This window comes from Bidens hawaiensis, unplaced genomic scaffold (assembly GCF_021521415.1).
Source record: "Bidens hawaiensis isolate Kalapana, Puna unplaced genomic scaffold, B.hawaiensis_p1.1 tig00030294_1, whole genome shotgun sequence".
Classification (NCBI taxonomy): domain Eukaryota; kingdom Viridiplantae; phylum Streptophyta; class Magnoliopsida; order Asterales; family Asteraceae; genus Bidens; species Bidens hawaiensis.
The window spans coordinates 111225-128511 of NW_027495054.1; the positions used below are offsets into that span (position 1 = coordinate 111225).

The 17287-nt window shown below is 39.7% G+C and overlaps 1 pseudogene; it reads left to right on the forward strand.

Annotated features, from left to right (window-relative positions):
- The first annotated feature begins 14504 nt into the window (after nucleotides 1-14504).
- On the forward strand, nucleotides 14505-16036 carry LOC143580263 (U-box domain-containing protein 30 pseudogene; annotated as a pseudogene).
- Nucleotides 16037-17287: the final 1251 nt, after the last annotated feature.

A 17287-nucleotide genomic window follows, 5' to 3' on the forward strand; every position in this document is an offset into this window, starting at 1 on the left:
TGCCAGGGGCGCTGCCCCCGGACCCTCGTTCGTTGTGGGTTATATAAAGATAGAAATACAACATGAGTAGTAGTAGTAGTTAATTGATTCATGTAAATATTATACAGTTAGCCGTGCACAGCTCAAGAAGGGAATAACGATTAACGGAGAGCGTAACAGGATTCAGGTGAGTTTCTAGCCCCACTTCTGTGTTATGTTTTCGGGGCTGTGTGCATACTCAATATGTTTGTTAATACGCTTATCCTAAGAGATAAGTGTATGCCTTATGTGGATAATGTGAAATGTATGAATGATTGCTTGATGGTACGTGAACGATCTTCGGATATTGCACGTACTGTCAGGTTGTAACGCTATGTATAAGGTAAGTATGATATGTATGCTTATGTGTATGAACGTGATAAAGTTAATAAAAGAAGGAAATGATGGTTGTATGGTTGTATGGTTACGAAAAGGGTACCGAGCCCTAATAATACTCGAGGTATGATGTATGGTTGTATGGTAACGAAGAGGGAATCGAACCCTACTAATATTCGAGAACTAGGGAACCGAACCCTACTAATATTCGAGGAAAGAGGGTACCGAGCCCTAATAATACTCGAGGAAAGAGGGTACCGAGCCCTAATGATACTCGAGGAAGGAGGGTACCGAGCCCTAATAATACTCGAGGAAGGAGGGTACCGAGCCCTAATAATACTCGAGGAAGGAGGGTACCGAGCCCTAATAATACTCGAGGAATGTAGGGCGTAATGCTCTTTATAACGTAAGATATGAAAGCAAGTTAATACAAAAAGAAAGTATGAAAGTATGAAAGTATGAATGAAAGAATATAAGTTTATGTGTATTGTATAATGTATGATTAACTAGAACTCACTCAGCGTAACTGACTTTTAGTATGCACACAGGTGAGTAGGATGAGGCAGCTCGCTTGAGGAGACACGTGGCACTGAATAAGAGGCTGACATCGGAAGACTCAAGACGTTTAAGTTTAATGTTTCGTTTATTTTGAAAGACAAAATGATGTTTTAAGACAAGACGTGTTTTGTTATGAAATGTTTTATGAAAGCTTTTATATTCCGCGAATGTTTTAATTAACTCTGATATTTAGAACTGCGTTTATGAGTAAATCCAACACGAAAGTAGGGCTACCGGTAACGGGGCCTTACAAGTTGGTATCAGAGCAAAGTTCGAGAGATTTAAGCATCCTACATGCTTAGACTCGAACAGAGAATGGGATTTAAGTAAGAAAAGAAAGAAGATGCCAGTTCAAGAATGACATGTGTCGCTCAAGCAAGATCAGTAAAGGTAAAGTGTATGATTAAATGATATATGTTAATGAGAAAGAAAAGGTATGTGAACGGCAGGGATAGGAATAATTGATTGTTTGATTTGACTAATTGCTTAAGTAGAACCAGCACAAATAGACTCATAGAGGGAAGTGTATAGGACACGAAAAGTAACGTGATCAGCTAATCACAGCTGGGCACTGTTATTACCTGTTAGCCTTACTATCCTTGTACTAAATAGTCCCTTGAGTGATGATGTTTGTGTTTTTCCTTTTAGAATACGATGGCTGGAGCTGGAGACATTGTTGGAGCTGGAGGTCGCACTGGACGACGCGGCAGGCCTCGTCGTGTCCAGCAACCTTCGGTTGAGACAGCTTCCAACACCGGAGATGAGGGGAGTGCAGCTGGAGGAGGTCCGATCAACAACGAAGGGGTTCAACTGGATCCCGCAATTCAAGCAGCTATTGTTCAAGCTGTAGCCACTGCTGTGAAGAATATTACTCCGGGAGGGTCTGCTGGAAGCCGTGAAAGAACTGTTGAAGGGGCAGGTGGTAATGGTAGGAAAGATGATGAGAGGGAAAAGGGTGATTCAAGTGAGGTAAGGTCTGTGAAAGTTGATGATAGGAAGAGGGGCCGAGGCGGTTGCAACTATAAGTCCTTCAAAGGTTGTGACCCGCCTAAGCTGACTGGTTTAGGAGACGCAATCGCTACTCTTCAGTGGATAACCGCCATGGATAAAATTATCCGAATCAGCGAGTGTCGTCCTGACCAAGCTGTCGGTTATGCCACCCAATCGTTTGAAGATGAGGCAATGTATTGGTGGGAATCGATTGAGCAAAGAAGGAGTCGAGAGGAAATCAAGGCCATGAAGTGGGAGGATCTGAAGGAATTAGTGATGAAGAAGTTCTGTGCTGACGCCGAGGTTGAGAGGGCAGAGATGAAGTTCCTAAACTTGAAAGCTGGGACAATGACACATCGTGAGTACACCACCGAGTTCAATCGAATGTCTAGGTTGGTGCCCGATATGGTCAACACTGAGGCTAAGAGAATCAAGTCTTACGTGAGGGGATTACCACAGAGAGTCCGCATGTTAGTCAGGACAAGTAAACCTGCTACTTTCGATTCTGCTGTCGAACTCGCAGAAATGGTCTATGCAGACTTGGCTGCGGATGATGTGGTGGTGGGAGACGAGAAGAAAGAGAAGAAATGGGTCGCTCCTGCTAAACGACCCGGTACCCAGATGTGGAACCCTAAGAACAAGCAGCCGAGAGTTTGGGAGAACAGGTCATGCAAGACTTGTGGCAAGGCACACAGTGGTGAGTGTAGGTGGGGAAAGGGTTCGGATACATGTCATAAGTGTGGAAAGATGCATGCTGGAGAGTGTAGAGTTGGGTCGAATGTTTGCTATAAGTGTGGGAAGGCAGGTCATTATGCTCATTAGTGCAGTTCTAAGCCTGCATGCTACAAGTGTGGTAAGACAGGTCACTTTGCTAGAGAATGCACCGAGGGTGAAGCTGGAGGTAGTGGAAGGAAGGATGCCGATCAAGCTAGGCCAAGAACTAGAGCCTACATGCTGACCCAAGAACAAGCCAAGCAGATTCCGGATGTCGTCACAGGTACGTTTCTAGTAAACGGTATTTCCGCTTCAGTATTATTTGATTCGGGCGCAAACAAAAGTTTCGTAGCCACACCATTTAGTAAACTAGCTAAAATGAAATGTTGCCGAGTGTTTGAAGCTCTTATAGTAGAAACCGCTAGCGACACTTCGGTTGAAATAATAAAAATGGTTAAGAACGCTAAGATAGAACTAGAGGGACATGAGTTCCCTGTTACCTTGTACGTTATGACCTTGGGAGGGTTCGATGTGGTTTTGGGTATGGATTGGTTGTCTGAGTTTGAGGCTCAGATAGTATGTAAGAGTAGGATAATAAGGTTAAAGTCCTTGGATGGTAGTGCGGTGACGGTTTATGGTGATAAGGAAAGTTATGGGCTTAATGTCATTTCGATGATAAAAGCCGAGGGTTTGTTAAGGCGAGGGTGCGGTGCCTACCTGGCATATGTTGTCAATGCTACGGCCGAGACAAAAGAAATGAAAGATGTTCCTATTGTGCGCGACTACCCAGAAGTATTCCCTGAGGATCTTCCGGGGTTGCCACCAGAGCGAGAGATAGAATTTCAGATAGATTTAATACCAGGAGCCCAGCCCGTCGCGAAAGCGCCTTACCGTCTAGCACCGTCCGAGATGAAAGAATTGATGTCCCAACTGCAAGAACTCCTCGACAAGGGTTTTATCAGACCGAGTGTTTCTCCGTGGGGCGCACCGGTTTTGTTTGTGAAGAAGAAGGATGGAAGTATGAGAATGTGCATAGACTATCGTGAGTTGAATAAGCTTACGGTAAAGAATAGATATCCTTTGCCAAGGATTGATGATCTGTTTGACCAACTGCAAGGTTCAAGTTGGTTCTCACGAATAGATCTCAGATCAGGCTACCATCAGCTGAAGGTGAAGGAGGCAGACATCCCTAAGACAGCGTTCCGAACGCGGTATGGACACTACGAGTTCCTCGTAATGTCATTCGGTCTAACAAATGCTCCTGCAGCATTTATGGACATGATGAATAGGGTGTGTCGGCCGATGTTGGATAAGTCGGTTATCGTCTTCATTGATGATATATTGATTTATTCAAAGAGCGAGTCTGACCATGCTGAGTATCTGAGAGAGGTATTGGAGACTCTGAAGAAAGAGAAGTTGTATGCTAAGTTTTCGAAGTGCGCGTTCTGGTTAAGAGAAGTGCAATTTCTAGGTCACGTGATTAATCCGGAAGGGATTACCGTGGACCCAGCTAAGATTGAAGCGATAACGAATTGGAAGACTCCGCAGAATCCGACTGATATACGAAGCTTCCTAGGGTTAGCCGGCTACTATAGGAGATTCATCGAAGGTTTCTCCAAGATAGCCGCACCGCTGACCGGTATGACCCGAAAGTCGATAGTAATCAGTTGGGGAAAGTTTCAAGAAGAAGCCTTTGAGGAATTAAAGAAGAGACTCACGCAAGCTCCAATCCTTGCTCTACCCGATGGTGATGAGGATTTAGTTGTTTGTGCTGATGCCTCGCATCAAGGGCTAGGTTGCGTGTTGATGCAACGAGGGAAGGTGATAGCTTACGCGTCTAGACAGTTGAAAGTCCATGAGAGTACTTATCCGACGCATGATTTAGAGTTAGCAGCTGTAGTGCATGCCTTAAAGATATGGAGACATTACCTGTATGGTACTAAGTGTACTATCTATACAGATCATAAGAGTTTAAAGTACTTCTTCGAGCAGAAAGAATTGAACATGAGGCAAAGAAGATGGTTGGAGTTGATTAAGGATTATGACTATCCCGGTAAAGCTAATGTGGTTGCTGACGCGTTAAGTCGTAAGAATGAGGAAGTCCTTGCAACAGTAAAGTCATACAAGTTGATCATGAACCCAAGTCTTTTTGAAGAAATCATCAATGTGCAGTCAGAGGTGTTAGTAGATGAAGGGTTAGTAAAGAAAGAAAGGATTTATGGCCAGCAAGATGAGTTGATGGAAAACACTTATGGAGTTAAGACTAGATTTGAGCGCATGTGGATTCCACGCCATAGAGATCTCAGAGGTCAAATCTTAGATGAGGCTCATAAGTCAAGATATTCGATTCATCCAGGAGCTACAAAGATGTATCAAGATTTGAAAAGAGACTACTGGTGGCCTGGGATGAAGAATGATGTAGTGGATTATGTTAGTAAGTGCTTAACTTGCTTACAAGTCAAAGCCGAACATCAAAAGCCTTATGGGAAAATGCAACCGCTAGAGATCCCTGGGTGGAAATGGGAACACATCACAATGGATTTCATAACTAAGCTACCTCGTACAGCTAAGCATCATGATACTATCTGGGTGATTGTGGACCGTTTGACCAAGAGTGCTCACTTTCTGCCCATACGAGAGGCCATCTCGTCAGAAACGTTAGCAAGCTTGTTCATTAAAGAAGTTGTAACCAAGAATGGAGTACCGTTATCGATCGTGTCTGATAGAGATACACGGTTTACTTCGAGGTTCTGGAAGAATTTCCATGAAGCTATGGGGACGAGGTTGAACATCAGTACGGCGTATCATCCTCAAACCGATGGACAGTCTGAAAGGACAATCCAAACCCTTGAGGATATGTTGCGTGCTTGTGTTTTAGATTTTGGTGGAAGTTGGGATGATCATCTGCACCTGGCAGAGTTCTCCTATAACAACAGTTACCATTCAAGTATTGGTATGCCACCGTTTGAGATGCTTTACGGTAGACGATGTAGAACCCCGGTGTGTTGGGGTGAGATTGGTCAGAAAGAAATGGGAAGCCTCGAAGTGGTTCAAAAAACGTCTTCAAAGTTCGATCAGATCAAAGCAAGAATGAAAGCCGCTCAAGACAGACAAAAGTCTTATGCAGATAAGCGGCGACGACCAATTGAGTTTAACGTTGGTGACAATGTAATGCTCAAGGTCTCGCCTTGGAAGGGGATTATCCGTTTTAGGAAAAGAGGAAAGTTGAGTCCGAGGTACATTGGACCGTTCAAGATTGTAGATCGTGTGGGTGAAGTAGCTTATAAACTGGATTTACCCGATGAGTTAGAAGGAATTCATTCAACCTTCCATATTTCCCATCTGAGGAAGTGTCTAGCTGATGACAAGTCTCACGTGCAATTGATGGACATTGAGGTTGATGAACAATTGAACTGCATCGAGCAACCGATAGAGATCGTTGATCGCAGGGAGAAGCAGCTTCGTCACAAGATTATACCTTTGGTAAAAGTGATATGGAAACAACGCAAGGGATCAGATGCTACTTGGGAGGCCGAGGATGAGATGCGCAAGTTTTACCCTAGTCTGTTTATGTAATAGTTAGGTTTCGGGGACGAAACCTCTTTAAGGAGGGAAGACTTGTAACATCCTAAAATTTATAATGTTGAATAAAGAAAGTTACGTTTAGTGATTTCGCGTTATTAATTAATTAATATCGAGTAAAGAACGGATCATGGACTTAGATTAATTGAGATGGGTTAAATGAGAATGGGCCTTAGGTCCATGGGCTTTAAGGGATATAAATATCCCCTAAACCAACCTAAAACCCTAAACCCTCATTTCATTTCCATCATAATCTCTACACACTCCAAACACACACACACCCCATAAACGAGCAAGATCCGAGAGAGAGTAAACGTTAGTTGGTATTAGATCTTATTACACGAGATCTAGAGGGCATAAACAAGCTAACCAAGATCGAACGAGCGCTAAAGGTATGTTCTTGACCTTTAAAGTTTACGTAGTATTGAACGTTTTTACTTAAAGGTCCAAGCTTTATAGTATATACGGGATATATACGACCGAAAACGGTTAGGGAACGTAGTGGGTGATGTCGAACCATAACAAGGGTATTAGAATCGCCAAAATGCTTGATAAAAACCAAACCCGTAGCTGAACTGGGCAACTTCGCCTGCAAAACCATAACTTCGCCTGCAAAGCCATAACTTCGCCTGCAAGCTTAACTTCGCTTGCAAGCAAGTTCGCCTAACTAATTAACTTCGCCTGAGTTAAGTTCGCTTAAGGTTTAACTTCGCCTAAAGCTAAGTTCGCTTAAGGTTTAACTTCGCCTAAAGCTAAGTTCGCCTAAGGTTTAACTTCGCCTAAAGTCAAGTTCGATTAGAAAATAAATTAAAAACCTAATGAAAAATGTGTTAAGACAGTTAATGGAAATAAAATTTTTCCAGACCCCAGCCAGGGGCTCTGCCCCTTGGACCCTGCTAGGGGCTGCCGCCCCTAGACCCCGCTGCCAGGGGCGCTGCCCCCGGACCCCCGTTCGTTGTGGGTTATATAAAGATAGAAATACAACATGAGTAGTAGTAGTTAATTGATACATGTAAATATTATACAGTTAGCCGTGCACAGATCAAGAAGGGAATAACGATTAACGGAGAGCGTAACAGGATTCAGGTGAGTTTCTAGCCCCACTTCTGTGTTATGTTTTCGGGGCTGTGTGCATACTCAATATGTTTGTTAATACGCTTATCCTAAGAGATAAGTGTATGCCTTATGTGGATAATGTGAAATGTATGAATGATTGCTTGATGGTACGTGAACGATCTTCGGATATTGCACGTACTGTCAGGTTGTAACGCTATGTATAAGGTAAGTATGATATGTATGCTTATGTGTATGAACGTGATAAAGTTAATAAAAGAAGGAAATGATGGTTGTATGGTTGTATGGTTACGAAAAGGGTACCGAGCCCTAATAATACTCGAGGTATGATGTATGGTTGTATGGTAACGAAGAGGGAATCGAACCCTACTAATATTCGAGAACTAGGGAACCGAACCCTACTAATATTCGAGGAAAGAGGGTACCGAGCCCTAATAATACTCGAGGAAAGAGGGTACCGAGCCCTAATGATACTCGAGGAAAGAGGGTACCGAGCCCTAATAATACTCGAGGAAGGAGGGTACCGAGCCCTAATAATACTCGAGGAAGGAGGGTACCGAGCCCTAATAATACTCGAGGAAGGAGGGTACCGAGCTCTAATAATACTCGAGGAATGTAGGGCGTAATGCTCTTTATAACGTAAGATATGAAAGCAAGTTAATACAAAAAGAAAGTATGAAAGTATGAATGAAAGAATATAAGTTTATGTGTATTGTATAATGTATGATTAACTAGAACTCACTCAGCGTAGCTGACTTTTAGTATGCACACAGGTGAGTAGGATGAGGCAGCTCGCTTGAGGAGACACGTGGCACTGAATAAGAGGCTGGCATCGGAAGACTCAAGACGTTTAAGTTTAATGTTTCGTTTATTTTGAAAGACAAAATTATGTTTTAAGACAAGACGTGTTTTGTTATGAAATGTTTTATGAAAGCTTTTATATTCCGCGAATGTTTTAATTAACTCTGATATTTAGAATTGCGTTTATAAGTAAATCCAACACGAAAGTAGGGCTACCGGTAACGGGGCCTTACAAGTTTTCCGGTTTAAATCCAGATTTAATGGAAAACCATGAAGAACCGATTAAACAACATCGCTCTTGATACCACATGGTGATCAATTCCTCATGGTGATAATGGAAAACATGAATAATATGATAAACCTATAAATATATGTGTACATGTTACAGCATGGAGAGTAGTAACCGCAACAGAGAAGGATGTAGACGACATGGTTGTCAGCTTGGTCGAGTTCCCCTTTAGGATGTATAGTTAAGGATGGTGTTAGGGTTCTTGAGAGGAACCCGGTTTTAGGAGAGAGGAGACACACAAATTGTTATGTGTGTATGATTAGGTTATGATGTTAATATTTATCTCTCTATATATACACCTAAGGGGAAACCCTTTATTAGTTAATTATAGGTAATATGGCCCATCAACAATTACCAAACTAATATATAATAAGGTATAATTAATTATTTTGATCTATTATTATATAAATGATAATGATGACCATATAAATACATATATAAAATATATTTATTCTTACATTATACTTTATCAATAGCCAATGCTCTAATCCGTAGGTGTGTGTCGGATGTCCAATGACATTAAACCTAATTACTCGACTCATTCTACACAATCCAAATTATAACAAAGTAAACTTATTTAAAAATTTAATTGTTTAAGACCAACAAAAAAACCCTTTTACATCAAGCCCAAAAAAGTTTCGCCATCAGCCTGAATAATTTTAACAGTTCTCGAAGACAACTCTAGTATAAAGAACAAAAGTTAAAGGGGCCATAATGAAAATTATCATATGAGATTTGTTGTGTTATCTATCTGGTACCCGTGTGGCCTTGGTTCGAGATATGCTCACTTTATTATTGGTCTTGGTTCGTGCGGGCTGGCTAACCTCAATCCTCGTGCGGTGTTATGTTAATGACTTGAGCTGGCTTCCCACGTGGGTCACTCCAATTACTACTTTACCCTTCATTATTATTTCAATATTAAACAAATTAATGCTCAATATTTTTATTGTAATAAATATATATAAATACTTGACCAACTATTATTTTTGGTAGATTATTCATATAGCTTGTAGCTCTTTGTAAATAGAAGTGAAAACGAGCTTAAACTTTGTATGGGAAACTCGTTTAGTTTCGTTAAGTTTTAACGAGTCGTATGTGATTTAAGTTTTACCTCTTACTAATGTAATTTTAAGTTTTACACCACACATTCAAGATCGAGCTGAGCTTTGGCTCGTTTAAGGTGCTACACGAGTTTGACCCGAGCTTAGGTTCGTTTAAGGGTTTTTATTAAAATATATAAAAACAATTAAGCACGTATATAAATTACTTAATAAATACCAAAGCTGGACTTTAAAAAAACCCTAAAACGAGTCAAACTCGAGCTCTCTTAAGTCAAAACTAGCCGAGTTCGAGCCTAGTTAGCTCGGGCTTGGCTCGAATCGTTTATACTCCTATTTGTAAACTTTGTTTTTTAAAGATGATAAAATAAAATAACGATTTACGTCATATATTTCAGATATGTTATAGCAAACAATAATCTCTAATTTCGTTTGTAAAACTACTCTGAAATAAGATTAAATAAGTTCATGTTTTAAATTAAGTCGCTTAAATTGAAATCCGGTATATATATTTCTCTAATTTTTTTACGTTGAATTAATATTTGTACTAGTTTCATATATTTTCTTAGACTAAGGGGTGTGGGGGGCTTTAGTGGGGGCTCTAGTGGGGGCTTTAAGAGCCAAGAACCAATAATATTATGACGTGTGGCAGAGAGAGAAACTGGATAAGGGGGTGTTGGAGCCCCTGGTGTGGAGGGGCTCCAGCGAATTTTTTTTTATTTTTTTATAAATATATTCAAACAACGTATTAATAAAAAAAACTCATAAATTATTAAAAAAACACATTAATATCTAAAAAATAAAATAAAAATTAAAGTACTAAAAAGAAACATTCTTCTTATTCTTCGGCTTGGTCTTCTTCGATCAACCTCTTTCGGATACGTTCCTTTTGCTTTTCCATTAGCATTTGATCGACCGGATTTAGGTTACTGAAGTCTCTAGTAAGAAAGTCCAAATCTTTCATTCGACTTTTTTCCTTTTTGTCATAAGAGACCACCTCTATGGTTTTGTTGAATTTATTGAGGGATTCAACAAGATTGGTGATGTTTACGGCTTTCCCCTCAGCCGGTTTTTTCCCCTTGGCGTCCCTTCCCAATGGCCGCCTCCTCGGTGGTGAAGACGTTTCCTCCTCCGCAATGTTTAGGTCGAATCTAACGCGGCAATCCGACCCGGTTGAAGTGCTATACGCTCCAGACGAACTAGTTTTAGTTCGTTTCGGCCCTACTTCCGCATCAAAGTCCGGCGCCACCAGCTCAACCCACTTGGAACACCTTTTCAACCTGTCCCACAACTTTAAATCGTCCCACGTCTTCACCATCCCATACCTCCGCAAACACTCCTGCTTCCACTCTTCGACCGTGAAATTGTAAACCGCCAAATCATCACTGCCACTTGGTCTCATACGACCGCTGTTCCTGTTGAAAAGATTAGTAAACAAGCCGACAAATTTTCTGATTTCGGACCACCGACCCGAAATCATATCGGGGTTCCGCTCTGTACTCCCAACGAGCATGTAGAACGTCTCCCTAACCTTTGTCCAAAAAATCTTTCTCTGTTGGTAGTCGGCTGCAAAATGAATAAATAAATTAGATTTCCATTTAACTTTTTTATTTTACTTTTTTATTAAAAATCTTTTTTAAAAACGTTAAAACAATTACCGCAACGCCGATCCTCAGAAATGACTATCCAAGCCCGACACAAGGCTTCCTTCTCATCCGATGACCACGGAGTGGCTTTCCGTTTCGTCCTCGGAGTCGAAGCCGGTCCCGACCCGTCCGTTGCAACTGGTTTTTTCCGGTGGACGCGTCTTTTTGGTTCCGTAGCTTCACTGTGTGATTCTTGTGTCTCCGGATCAACAAAGTTAGGAGACGGTTGTGTGTTGGATGGTTGAAAGCCGGATGATTCTTGCGGCTCCGAATAAAACATCGGTTGGTGCGGTGACGACCATAAATCGTCGAATCTGAATCAAGGTTTGGGAACCAATTTCCAACCATTTTTTTTAAAAAAAGTTGAGAAGATGAATTGATTTTGGGTGAAGGTTTGAAGTTTTTGTATAAAAATGGGTGAAATGGAGTATAATTATATAGGAAAAATATTTTTTTTTTGTTTGTTTGGCTCCCCAACGGTCCAAAAAACATAAAAAGATGTGCAGCTCTCTCTCTTCTCCCGCTAACCGGCTCACGTCTGCCTTGTTTATCCCGCTAGCGCCCCGTTAGCGCCCCCGCTAGCGCCCTGGTGATGTGGTGTTAGCGCCTGGGGGCGCGAGCGAAGGGGCTCTAGCGCCCCCGTTGAAACCCCACACCCCTCAGTCTTATAGTTTAGTAATATCATATTTGTTCAACAGAAAATCATAATGCTGAATATATCATTGTTACTTGTATACATATTCATTAAACTTGCATTAGAGATTTTAATTTCGACATATTCACTATTTCTTTACTGATGTGTGTTGAGGGCATTGAACATTTGAACGATTGCTAGACTTTTAATTCTTTCTCTATCATCTTATTTTTGTCAAGATTTATGAACTCTATATGTCATTCCAATGGGAAAATTCCCATAATAGCCTATTTAAAGAATGTGTTTTCAAAATTATCCTCAATAATTCAAGTTTTCAACTTTGTCCCTTTATTATCTCGTCGCCGACGACATGATAGCGAACACCGACGATGCGATACTGAAACAAATAGGATAACGACACGTGGCCGGAATAGGTCGTCGACGATGCGTTAGTGGATAACGCATCGTTGCTACCCTACGTTAGCAATACGCATTGCCGCTACCCTACGTTAGCAACATAACGCATCGTCAACACAGATTCCGGCCACGTGTCGTTATTCTATTTGTTTCAGTAACGCATCGTCGGTGTTCGCTATCATGTCGTCGGCGACGAGATAATAAAGGGACAAAGTTAGAAACTTTAGTTATTAAAGATAATTTTAAAAACACACTTTTTAAATGGGCTATTATGAGAATTTTCCTACTTTAATTTGGGTCTCTTTCAATTTATTATTTATTCGTAAATTGGAAATCCCCTTTTTGATTCTTTTAATTAAACCTACTTTAAAAAAGCATATAGATCTCTGTGTGGTTTAATTGTTTATTCATTGACTGTTTACTATTGGTTTCATGATTCAAACTTTTTCAAGCTTTGAATACGACGTGAAACACTTTGATTTTAGGGAAAAAGGGTATTATTTACTATTATTTCTATTTAAAAATTGCAAAAAGGGCCATTTAATTTGAGTATATTGCAAGTTTGGCCCTTAGACTTTAAAAGATGACAAACTTAGCCTAATTAGTTCTCATGAGTCGTTGTTAATCCCAATTAGTTTTTAATGGGAAAAACTAGGGGTGTAAACGGATCGTATAAACAAGGACGAGACCATATTTGTGTCCGTCCGTTAAGCTTTTGATGGAAAAACGTACGTTTCACGAACACTCTACCGAACGAAAATTTATGTGTGTGTCCGTCCATTAAGAAATTGTGTTTGTCCGTGTATGTCCGTTAATATTATAAGCGGACGTTATCAGACACTAATTGACAAATTGACACTAATACACTCTAATGACAAACAAACAAACACATGAACATTAATTGACACTAATGGACAAACAAACATATAAACACTAATGGACAACTGACACTAATATTGTCATTAACGGTGGACGGACGTACACAAACCTAACCGGAAGGATATTACCGGACGGGCGCTACCGGACGTAATCAAATGGGCGTTACCGGACGTTCATGAACACTATTGAGCAGACCTGACATTTGTCTGTGTTCGTCCATTAAGCTTACTGCAAAATTTGTTTGTCCATGTCCGGTTCATTTATCAAAAAAACAACCACTAACAAACTTCTTGCTGAAGGGATGTCCGGTTCGCTTACAGCCCTAGAAAAAACTGATGACGTATGCAATTTATGTGAGGGTAGTTTTTTTAATCATAATAAAAACAAATTCAAAGTACTTAACTCCTAATGTTATTTATGTGAGGGTAGTTTTTTTATTCATAACAAAATAAATTTTCAAAGTCCATAACTCCTAATGTTATTTATGTGAGGGTAGTTTTTTTAGTCATAATAAAATAAATTTTCAAAGTCCATAGCTCCTAATGTTATTTATGTGAAGGTAGTTTTTTTAATCATAATAAAATAAATTTTTAAAGTCCATAACTCCTAATGTTGACCTCATCACATTCGATATACAGTTATTCACTGAACCTTCGTATTTGCATCAATGAAAGACGATAAAGTTAAACATTAAAAGTTCCCGTCATTGAAAATTCAAGTTCATTTGATTAGGGTTTTAGTTTTGAAAAAAAAACATAATTATTATCACATAAATAACTCATGACATCATTTAAAAAGAATGACGATATATGCCATTTATACGAATGTAGTTGTGTTTTTACAATATTGAAACCATGATAAAATAATTTTTCAAACTCTAAAGCCGTGGCGCTGAATTCTTCACCTTCAACTTTTCATTAATAAAAGACAATGAAGTAAAAATAAGAGCTAGACTTTGAAAGTTCATTTGATTCCGGTTTCAAATTCGAAAAAAAGAAAAACACAACTATTCTAACTTGAATGACACATGACATCATTTGAAAATACATAATAATCCTAAAGTCGACTTCATCACCTTTAATCACCAAACCTTCGATTTTGCACTAATTGAAGGTGATAAAGTTGACGTTACGAAGTTTTTGAGTTTAAAAGTTTATTTGATCTGAATTCAAATTTAAAAGACACAATTAACTTCACATAATTAACATATGACATTTTTTTTATTAAGATTAACCGTAAGGACTAACCCTGCAACTCTCTCATAAACGTTTAGACTTACTTTACAATTTAGAAAATCTACAATCCAAACTTGCAATATTATCAAACCAAGAGAACCATTTATACAAATATCTCTTTGTTACTATTAATATCACTATTTTATTATCATTACTATTATTATTATGCTCTATTCCTCTCTCTATCATTTTTGTTGTGATGGTGATGAGCCTTTTGACCAGAGAAAAAGTGAACCAGTCTCCATTTGAAGAAAGAGAAGAACAATTAAAAGACCCACATTGTTGAGGTAATGTGCATCACTTAAAACCCAAAACCCATTTATGCACACCAACTGTTTGATAAAATGCCGTCAGAAAAACCTGCAGTCAGCGGGCAGGTTCTAGATCTAGACACCGCCGTCAAAGACGGAGTTTTAGGCGGCGGTGTCATTTTCGGAGGCGGATTCTCTGACAAACTAGATCTAAACACATTGATTGAAGAGCTAGATCTACCCGATGTCCCATCGGTATTCATCTGCCCGATATCACTCGAACCGATGCAAGACCCGGTCACTTTATGTACCGGGCAAACCTATGAACGCACCAACATATTAAAATGGTTTAATCTGGGACACTTCACGTGTCCCACAATTATGCAGGGTCTTTAGGATGACTCTGTCACCCCAAATAAAACCCTACATCAATTAATATTTTCCTGGTATTCGCATAAATACCAGGAAATTAAGAAAAAATCCGAGGATATCCACGGCACGGTTGCCGAGCTTCTCGACACGCTTAAACGGGTTAAAGGGCAAACCCGAGTCCAATCGTTAAAACGCCTTCGGGTAATTTTAACAAACCATTTACCCGCGAGGACTACGTTAGTCGAAAACGGAGGGATTAGCATCCTCTCGTCGTTATTAGGCCCGTACACATCGCACGCGATCGGGTCTGAAGTTGTTTCGATTATTGTTAATTTGTGTTTAGACTCGTCTTCGCGGGTAAACTTGATGCAACCCGCGAAGGTGTCGTTAATTATCGATATGTTAAACGAGGGGACGATTGAGACAAAAATTAATTGTACTAAGTTGATCCAAATGTTAATGGAAGAAGACGGTTTCCAAGTCGAAATCGTCTCGAGCCACAGTTTACTAGTCGGGTTAATGCGTTTGGTTCGCGATAAACGATACCCTAGTGCGAGTCTTCACGGGTTAACGGTTTTAAAATCGATATGTTGGCATAAACAAGTGAGAATTATGATAGTTAACATAGGCGTGGTTCCTCAATTAGTCGAATTATTACCGGGAATGAATCAAGAATGTTTGGAACTCGCGTTGTTTGTGTTAGACGCGGTTTCAACGTTAAAAGAGGGTAATTTGGCGTTAAGCGGTTGTTCGAATACTATACCGAATATGGTTAAAGTGTTGATGCGTGTATCGGAAAGTTGCACGCAACTTGCATTGTCGATATTGTGGTCGATATGTAAGGTGTCGCCCGAAGAGTACTCGTCGGTCGCGGTTGAAGTCGGGCTAGCTGCAAAGTTGCTTCTTGTTATTCAAAGTGGTTGTGATCCTTTGTTGAAGCAAAGGTCAGCTGAATTGTTGAAGTTATGCAGTTTGAATTATACAGATTCAATATTTATTTCTAAGTGCAAGTTAACAAAAACCATTAGGTGATTGATTATTGATTTATGAATGAATGTATATATTTGATAAAGAAGTGTGTTAAATGTTAATCCAAGGGTAAAAAATTAGAGTAACACCTTTTTTGTCCAATATTTTTTTGATCCTTTTTTGGGATATTGATTTAGTGTTCAATTTTGGGATGTGAATATATGGGAATTTTGTCATTGATATGTTTTGGCCGGGGTGTGTAAAGTCGGGTCGGTTTGGTTATGGAAGATTGTTTAACCATAACCATAATCATAACTGAATGGTCGGTTAACCTTTAACCGTTGGTTATGGGTCGGTTTCGGTTCATTGTCAAAGTGTGTGTGTGCGCTTATTTTTTTTTTCTAGTTGAAGTTAGTTCGATTGTGGTGTTCGAAGCTCAATTATGACGTTCGAAGCTGAAATAGTGAAATATGCATGTTCTAAACTTGGTTATGGTGTTCCAAGCAATGTTATAGATAATTGCAGCATAAGTTAAATGTTCGAAATTGGATAAAAAATTAAAAATGTATAAAATATATATATAAACAAGGTTCTGTTCGGTTAAAGTCGGTTAACAGAGACATATTCATATAGTCATAACCAAATGGTTGGTTAATCATATTCACTTAGTAATAAGGCCCATAACCATCGATTTTACTCAATCATGATTAATTTCGGTTAACGGTTCAATTTTCGATTCCCTTGACTTGCTGGACTGCAAATTTGGTTAATAATTGTGGCGTGTGTGGGTGGGTCAATCTGAATGAAGAGGATGAGGATTGGACCAATCAATATAGTTCATATCAGTGCTGACCCGGCAATGAAAAGATGGTTGAGACTTGAGAGACCTTTCTCTGTACCTCTACAATCATGTTCCATATATGGAAAGTTTTAAATATCTGATGTTAACCTGATTAATCTAAACTATTTTCTTTAAACTCATGCATTGTGGGGGAGAAGCGGTGGAAACGTAATTAGTATCAGTTCAGTTTGTTAAGGTATAGATTCGGTTCGTACCATATTATGGGGGTGTTTGGGATTCCTTATTTACACCTCGTTATACCTTATATAAAGAGATTTTCATAAGTTACTCCATCCTAACTTATGAAAACTCATTTTTTCTTCTTTAACGGTGTTTGACTGTTTTCTCAACGCCCTGCTTGCGGTGCGCGCATATAATGTATATATGTGTGAACCCTCGGGTGGGCAAAAGTAAAATTGCACTAATTTTGACGTTATTTTACTAATCTCGTGAAAATAACGTTAAAAGTGGCGGAAGGTTAATCAGGCATCATGTGGTGGCGTTGATAGCCGAAAGACAAGGGCACATGCACCGATCAGCCGGTGTCCCGATGATTGAGTGCTATGTGCCTTATGTCCAAGGCTTGATGCAAAACTACTATCGAGCCGGGGGTCTCACCGGAA